Below are 9,261 nucleotides of genomic sequence, written 5' to 3' on the forward strand. Positions count from 1 at the left end.
GGGTATTACAACTACTCCATTACAGAATTACAAATTGTAACAATTTTGGTTCTTAAGTATTGAAGAAGATGAGAAGCTGAGATGGCAATTTCTTCACATCTAAACTTAATCCATATCCGTCATTGCAAGACCCTCCAGCAACTCAAACAAGTCCATGCCCAAACAATAGGCGGCTTGTTTCCTTGTTACCCTCACTGTCGCTCAGCAAAATCCTCTACACTTCAACCCTGTTGACTCCCTTGCCTTCTCTCCACAACCCATTATGCATCTTCAACCAAATTCTCAGTCCTTCGACTTTCTGTTTCGGAAAGTAGCTATTAGGGTACGAAGGACAATGGTCAAAGTCAAAGCAGTTAGGTTGTAACTGGTTGAGTTGGGTCAAGACTTTTCAAAACCTTAACCTAAATATCCTCCTCAACATCGACCATGACACTACAAGGCCTACCCGGCCACGTTGGATACTAAAACCTAATCCTGACACTAGCCCTAACCACCCAACAATAAAATTAATACATAATTGCCCTACTTTTAACAAAATAGCCTACAAGGAGATAGGGTCAGGCCGAGCCAGGCGAGCTAGCCATAGTCAAACACTCTACCCTAACTCGATCTTAACCCTAATTAGGCCCAACTTGGCCTGAACACAATCTAACCCCTCAAGCCTAGAATTTTAACCTCAAACTCTCTTTGAGATCAGGGCAAATTCAAGCCATTAGGGTCAAAATTGAACCTCCTAAATTCAATAGAACTTTTAATGGTGGTACAAAATGAGAATAGAGGACGTCATAGAATGTACATAGATTTTGAGAACACAAGGGATTACTGATGTGGAGTAGTTATATACAAATGATTGATGATGACAACCATTGTGGTTATATATGAAACTCCTATCAACCATAACTGTTAATACATATGATGAGGCAATGATGATTGACGGTGAAGTTGGAAAAGAAAAAGATAGTATGATTGGGAGAAAAAAACAATTAAGGTTACAAATAATTATGATTGGGAGAAAAAAACAATTAAGGTTACAAATAATTCAAATTGTTAGAAGGTGGAATAAAAAAGCCACTTTCATGCTTTTTTTAACTTTATTATCATCATAAGGATAGTGTGAAGAGTTAGCACACATTATTGTTATGCACTCTCATTTAAGTTTCATCATGTTTGGCAAAAAAAAGCAAACCTAAAATGGAACGGAAGGAGAAACAAATATTTTATAGTTGGCTGGTTACAACTTGAGATATTGGAGAAAATTAAACGGGTAAAGCAAATTCCAATCCTTCTTATCTTTAATTACTTAGTTACTTGTTCTTGTAGAGTCTCATAAAAGTATTTCATTCAATAACTAGTCTCTTATTTTATCTTTTCTCCTTCAATTTAAGTTTGCATTTACATACAACAAGAAGAAGATTATTTGTTCCTACTTCTTGTTAAACTTTACATCAACAAAAATAAAAAATAGCATGATTGCCATGTCTCATTTCAACCAAACAAAATCTCCCTCTTGTCGCGGCTGTTCCCAAATCTTATCCTTAGTCTCTATGCGAGTGATATATGAGTCTTGGTCTCCCTATCTTTCTAGTTCTCTCTGCCCCTTTTCTCTTTGTGTTATCTTCTAACTTCAACAAACATTGTGTTTGAGTTTTAAGAACAAAGCAAATATTTATATTTCTATAATGATTAGATAAAGATTGAACACTATAAATGATTGCCAAGAAAACAACACTAATAAGTAAGTTCTTAAGATTTAATCTAGCTCGATAACCTAGTTAAGCTGCAACGAGTAAAAAACCATATTTGATAAAAGAAAAAAGAACGAGACTGATTTGGTGTGTAGAAGGGGTAGTTTCCGAGATTAAAATATGAAAGACATTTTGCATGCACTCAAATTAATCCTGACCGTTGATGCATTTTGGGAGTTAAATGAGCAATTCGTTCAGTTTCTGTTGAACCGAACCATCTAATTGGACCAGACGAACCGAAATTGTACGTTTTTCAAAATTGTTTGAGAAAACACCCGAACACATAGGGCGCCAAGTTCGTCTTCTACGGTTCTACCCTCATTTCAGAAGAAGAAGCTTTTAAGAAGCAAAATCGCAGAGAGATGGTTCGTCAGTCTGTAGGCTTTAATCGAAACTGAACTTTTTATTCGAACGATAGTGGGTCTCGAATGAAAGGGGGAATAACTCTGGGTTCGTTGTTCTTCACCTTCTTCTGCATCTTGTTTTGCATCTTCGTTTGTCTTCTTCTTCTTTCTTCACATCGCCACTTCTTTTGCAATGCAAAATTTTTTTTTAATTTATTTTCATTCTTCGTTCTTCGTTTCGATGCTGGTTGTAGTTTTCCTTGCTGTTGACTGTTGTTTATTGGATAGTGGCTTCTATCTCTAGACACTTTCACCAAAACACCAGAAGCTGCGATCAAAGCCTCCTCTGCTCTTATAAGCAGGTTTGCTAATTCTGGGCCGGTAAAACTTCTTCAAAAGTTGAGAGGGGTCCGAGTTCAAGCTCCATTGGTAAGCCCACTCCAGAATCAGTTTCATTTGTTGCTTTCTTGCTTACTCTATTCAATCTCCAAAAGGTAGCCAGATGGAATTGTTGTTGAATTTGCAGCTTTGGAGGAAAGCTTTGAAATTGCCGTACCTAAATTTTTGAGGGATTTACTGGTTTTTTTTTTTTTTTTAAGGGATTTGGAGCTGTTAGAATACGGCATTTTCATGTGGATGGCTTACAAATCTAAGAAGTATGTGTCTGAATGTGAATTGTGAAATTCAGTTTAAATCAAATGATAAGCTGATTACATATTGTATCTGCTGGTCTTATAATCCAGAAGATCCCCTACCTCTGATTTTGCCTGTGAAGGATTTTTTGCTTGAAGTTTGAGGTTTAAACATGAAGAGTCTTCTTCCTGGTGGGCTGATAAATTCAGGTTTATGGTGCAAATGTTTATCCATACGAATAATTTTTATATTTTTTAAATTTTTTATAATATATCTAGCTTTTTCTGACTGTCTCCCATAAATCTCTTGAAACTAGCTTTCTTGTATGCTGCCCTACACTGATGCTTGACACCTAAGACAGGTGGATAAAATCCACATAAATTCTCCAATTTCTAAATTATTGTATCTATAATGCATGATAAGAGAGTATTTCTAATTTATGGTTGGTTTATCTGTTCAATGGTATTGCCTATGAATAAGAGTTAATCTATTGTTCAGCCAGTGGTTTATGAAGATCTTCCATGGAACGTATGGAAGTAATATACCTTCCATTGAGAAACTTTAGTTCCTGTTCAGAGAAATTCTTTAGGAGCATGTTTAACAAACTCACATTTTTCCCCTTAGAAGGAGTTTCTTTTTTATGTACATCAACATCAGGTATCATCTGGTCCTACTTGTATGACACCCTCTGAAAACAATATATCAACAACAGGCATTAACTAGTCCTACAGGTATCCCATTCTCTGAAAACCTTACTGATGATGACAACTCCATTTGTAAGGCATGTTCGTCAACTTGTGGAGGAGACTAGGCGTTGAACTGGATCGCAACTATAAGCAACCCAAGATATAACCCAGTTCTGAATTGTTCAAATTGTAGATGTTGCTTTTTCTAAGCATCTCTTTAGAAGTCTTACGTAATTTAATTAGACTAGACTCCAATCGCTAATCTCATTCAAGACTAAAAGTTGTTAGAAAGGTATGGACCTTTTGATCTGGGCTTGAACTGATCATGTTTGTACTGCATACTGAGTTATAGCTTTGGAATGCTCTTCTTGGAACTTAAATTATCAGACTGACAAAATCCATGACTGCAATGTGTTTCCAATCTCTACAATAAGCCAAACTGTTAAGAAATCTAACCTAAATGCAGCGGATTCATATCAAGATAGAAAGAGAAGAAAGGAAACAGTGCAAGACACCACAGTTTTACTTGGTTCGGTCCTTAAACCTACATCCAAGGATGAGTTGACCACTCAACAAGCTATGCAATCATCAAATAGCAAAACAAGGTTACAACCCTATGATCTTGTGATAGAACTCTATACATGGACAAAAAAGGTAATCAATCAAAACTAGGAACAACAACACCTGTGATCATAGATGAACCGTAGCTTCAACCTTTCTTTGAGCGCACAACCAAGAGTACCACAGTAGATACCTCCACGCTTCAACAGCAAGAACCATTCAAACCACCATGAGAGCCAATCACACAACCAAGATCAACACCAGAGCATACCAACCGAATCACTTGCTCGCAACCAGAAAAGGAGAGAATGAGAGAAGAGAGAGAGTGTTTCATTTCATATGAAACGAAAACTCCAAACCCCTAATTATATATCAACTAACAAATGGGCTAAAAAGACACACTTGCCCCTCTAACAAATCCATAAGACTTAACCTATCCTAGGTACAAGTAGAAAGACCATAATGCCCCTGTTACATATACAACACAAACATAATCATTTACTCGATACAATAAACGATGTTTAGGATAACCTCTAATTTAATTGGTAGAATGATATTTAAACCAATAAAAATAAACAATCAGAGAACTAACCTTAATGATTTTCGATATGAATGTCTTGCCAAGCAGCGTGTCTATTGTCATACCTGCATGCCCATCTTCAGTCACTTGATATTAGAACTTGTTCAGATTTATCAATATTAGTACAACATTCTTTTGAGTGTTCAAGCTTTGTTTGAAGTTGGTCATATATCCTCTCCTTGGCTCATGTGCCCCCCCCCCCCCCCCCCACACCCCCCCCCCCGAAAAAAAACACTTTTTTTTTGTTCCCATTGTCATTTTGACTCTTCTAGTGCAGGTGCTTCCCCTCCAACTCTTAAGGGATGTCCTTCAATCATAGGTTGTTTGATTACAAGATACCCCCACCCCCGAAAAAAAACCCTTTTTTTTTTGTTCCCATTGTCATTTTGACTCTTCTAGTGCAGGTGCTTCCCCTCCAACTCTTAAGGGATGTCCTTCAATCATAGGTTGTTTGATTACAAGATATGGACTGGGTCTCATTCCCGCATCTTGTGCACTTCTTGGATCAGTAATTACATATACCATGGACCTTCGTACACCTGCATTGAAACCTATTATGAAGCCCCTGCTAACTTGACAAGAGGTGATAACACCCCCACAGACTTAATGTTCAGCTTATCAGAAAGCGGCAGTAAGATGGAGTTGGAGCATCTGCAGCGGTGGTATGGAGCCCCCGCTAACTTGACAAGAAGTGATGCTCCCACAGATTTCAGCTTATCAGAAAGTGGTAGTAAGATGGAGTTGGAGCAATTGCAAGGGTGGTTCATGTTACACGATTCAAAATAGAAGATGAAAAAAAAAGACTTGGTTAAGTAGAGAGAAAGCTCTATCATTCCTCAGTCCTCACAAACTCAAATTGGGAAAGCTTTTCTCTCATCTATATCTAGTTCGAAATTGTTATGGCTATCTTCAGCCTCTGTAATATTTATTTTTTTAGATGATAATTTTCTTTTCTCACTACTCAAAGAGACAAACATCTTCAACACATAATCTTAAACTTGGATCAACCAGATATCATTCTCTCCATCTCTTGCATTCAATTGCAGAGTGGTAATTTTTCTGCTGATTTCTTGTATTGAGACGGTATTTCTTTAGATTGTTTATTAATTCTTATTATGATTGTTTAAGTCTTCATGTTAAGCACCCGTGTGACCAGGTGGGAGGGGGGGAGGTGTTCTTGCCCTTTCACATTCATATAAAAAGGGTACTGTGACAACAACCTTTTATACCAATAGTTCCCAGAAATTTTGATCAGGAAAGTTCAAGGCCTAAATTTTAATTGGACTAGCCAGTATCAACAGTTGAAGTGCCTTTTCCTTAACAGTTGCCAGATCATACATAGCTTTAGACCCCCAATAACTAGACCCTGTTTGTTGATCCTATATTTTTGTGGAACTACACAAATTATTGGGGCCAAGATCATTCCACATCTAGGAATATTGCTTTGGAAAGTAAAACTCTGTTGGCCTTACTGTAGACAATACTTTTTCTCTCAACAATTTCTGTTATAGATTTTCTTATGGCTATTCCATTGGTTCCTCTTATGGTTAATAACAAATTGGAGTTAATGCCCTGATAGAGTGTAAAGTTTCCTACACTGCCGTTTTCAATAGGTTGAGGGTAGAGATGCCACACATCAACTTCAGAGTTTCAAGTCCAGCTCAAGCTTTTGTTCTACTATGTATAGACTTTGTTCTTTAATATCAATAACTCTAAGGTTGGGAATGAATCCTGTTATAACAGCAAATTTTGCCATATTGAGACCAAGTGGTCGTGGGTTTAGCCTTTTCGGTCTGAAAACAGCTTATCTAAAGCTGGAGTATGACTTCACAATTAAACCCTCCTAGGGGCGGAGCTAGGATTGAACATTGGGGGGCCAAATGTATGTGGGCCAATGTGGGACCCACTGTAGGTCTCATCTCAGAATATATTATTATATTTTAAAGTGGAGTCTACATTAAAAATTAGGTAAATTAATAAAAAATTCGTGAGTGTGAGAGAGAGAAAGGAATAATTTGAGAAAGAAAGAGTGAATACTTGATGTGGAGAAGATTTAGGAAAATTTCAAAATTTGCTAATTACTTCAATATTTTGTGAGATATGTGAGAAAAAAAAAGAGAAAAAATAGAAAAAAAGAGGAGATTCATGAGAGAATAAGTAGAAATGAAAATAGGAGAGAATATATAAGAAGAAATTCATGGATCGTGAGTTAGTTTTTAAGTTAGTTTTTAATTCGAATTTAACATTTTATTCCTTAAAATTAGGGATTTAATGATAACCATTAGATAAATATTATGAATGACATTTGTACCCATCATCTTTATCTTAAATTTTAATTTTTAATTTTTGGAGGGGAGCCAAATAGTGGTATTTCACATTTAAAGATAGAGAAATAAGGAGAGAAACAAGGATATTTACAATTTCAAAAAATCCGGGGGGGGGCCATGGCCCCCTCCGGTCCCAACGTGGTTGCCACTGAACCCTCCTTGGACTTGAGAGTGTTAAAGCATTTACCACTGGGTATCCCTCCACCTCTGCCTCTTAAGTTCAATTTTAAGGATAAAAGGTGAGGGGAAAATCTCCAGAATTCACTTAAACTTCTCTAACGAAAGCACATTTGTCAAAGGACCTAGGATTTTAATGACTCTTCCTGGTCATATGATCATTGATAACATTCTTGGAATAGTAACATCATGTCTTTTGTCCGAATAATTTTTATTTTTTTCATTTATTATTATTATTTTTTTTTTTTATGAGAAGAAAAAAGTTATATTACTTAGAAGCAGTTACATAAATAGGATTGTAGGTCAATATTTTTAAAGCCTACAGTGGTAGCTATTAGAGCTAGATTACTAAACCATTGTTGAAGCTCAGGGGATGGGAATACATCAAACCTGATAGCTTGTGTTACGTTAGCTAATTGTAGTAACTTATCTATTACAGACAAGGCCAAAAAGATGTGTTGGGTTTGGGTAGGAGATGTGCTAGTGATATGGAGAGATTATGATCAGACCAGGTTCATACCTGGTCCGACCCTCGACCCCGGTCGAGACGGAGAGAACCGACTCGCTCCCGAGCGAACGGGATCCAGAAGATGGCTTGCTGAAGAAGAAAGCTTATTCGGCTGCAAGCGTGCCCTAATCCTACTTATGGATTAGGGTAATCACCCTAATGATGGCAGACTCGAATTGACGGCTGCAGATAATCATTATCGAAGGGATAATCATCACATAACCTAAAGGGTATCTCAGGAGTCCTCTACTAGTCCAAACTAGTAGAAGTCTATTGCTCAACGGATCTAACTGTTAAGATCCAACGACTACCCGAAGAAGGCTCAAGTGCATCCAACGAAGGAGATTCGAAGGTACACTCTATATAAACCTCACTACCATACAATGTGGGGGGATCGGAAAAAAGAATACCATCTGAGACTCAGGTTCAGATACATACTGATAGACCTAAACTATCAGCGATCTGCTATCTAGATCACCCTTCCCAGTTCTTCATTCCTTAAGCTCTGCGCTTCTAGCAGAGCCGTTTGTGATTAAGTTCATCAACTGACTTAGCCTTCGGAGGTGGACTCCCGACCCCAGCTGCCGGGCCACATTTGACTCTTTCGTTTTGCAGGACATCACGAGGAGATCTAAGGGCTGAGCAGATTTTGGACGCATCAGCTAGTTTCCTCTGATTACTCCAAACTTCTCCTACTTGAATTCCAATATCCTGCGCAGCTTTGAATCCTTTTTGTGGTCCCACAAGTGTATCTTCATTGTTTATCTTGCCAAAATTGATGTATATTATATGTCCATCGACTGCAATCCCCATGCTCCATCCTACCACATTCATCTGTTTGTTAAGAACCCTTGCACACATTAATACAACATTGTCAAAATAACTTGATCCGTAACAATCAACAATTAGACTTATGGAATTGCTTCTTAGAAGGATCTTACCAAATGTCGTCCAAGCTGCAATTCTAATTAGGACTTCCAATTGGGCAGAATTAAAACTTCCAACTGGGAAAATGGTATGGCGTAGATGAAATCAATTGATATTTTCAACTTGAAAATTGAAAGATGCCCAAATGTATCTTTAGGTACATGATTTCTTTGCTGATCTCTTTATTTCATTGTATTCACAAAGCACTTTAAAGAGTACATAATGCCAAGGTATAACCACCAAAAAATAAATAAATCACATAGCAAAGCCAAAAGTTGCAAGGTGAAACGACCCATGCATGTCCCCCCCCCCCCCAACCAAACAGAGGGAAAAAAAAAACTCAAAGCTTCTACCCATTTCTTCACCAGACTTTTCAATCTGAAAGGATTGCTATGCACTGTTACTAGTGAACATACTGTTTTGAATGCAAAATTCTCATTGTGACAAAGTAATGGGATTGAGTTTACTTTCTCAGAAGCAGGTTACCAATTCCTGAAAAACCTTCCACTAGTTTTCTTGCTTGAAGCACCTGACAATGCACAATGTGACTCTTCAAACCACTTCGCCCAGCAATGCTAGACCATAAGTTCGAGAAAATAGTCCTAAAGTGGCTTCTCCCAGCAATGGTCTCCCAAAGATGAGGGTTACTCTCTACAGGTCTATCAGGGCTAGAAACATCAACCGGGCTGATGCTCATGTTGTTTAGAATAATGCAAAGTGGGGACAAGTGCGGCAGCCTCCATGGCCCATGACCTTCTATGAACTTGTTCCAT

The sequence above is a fragment of the Hakea prostrata genome, chromosome 1 (assembly GCF_041222555.1).
Source record: "Hakea prostrata isolate BN-2017 chromosome 1, UWA_Hpros_2, whole genome shotgun sequence".
Classification (NCBI taxonomy): Eukaryota; Viridiplantae; Streptophyta; class Magnoliopsida; order Proteales; family Proteaceae; genus Hakea; species Hakea prostrata.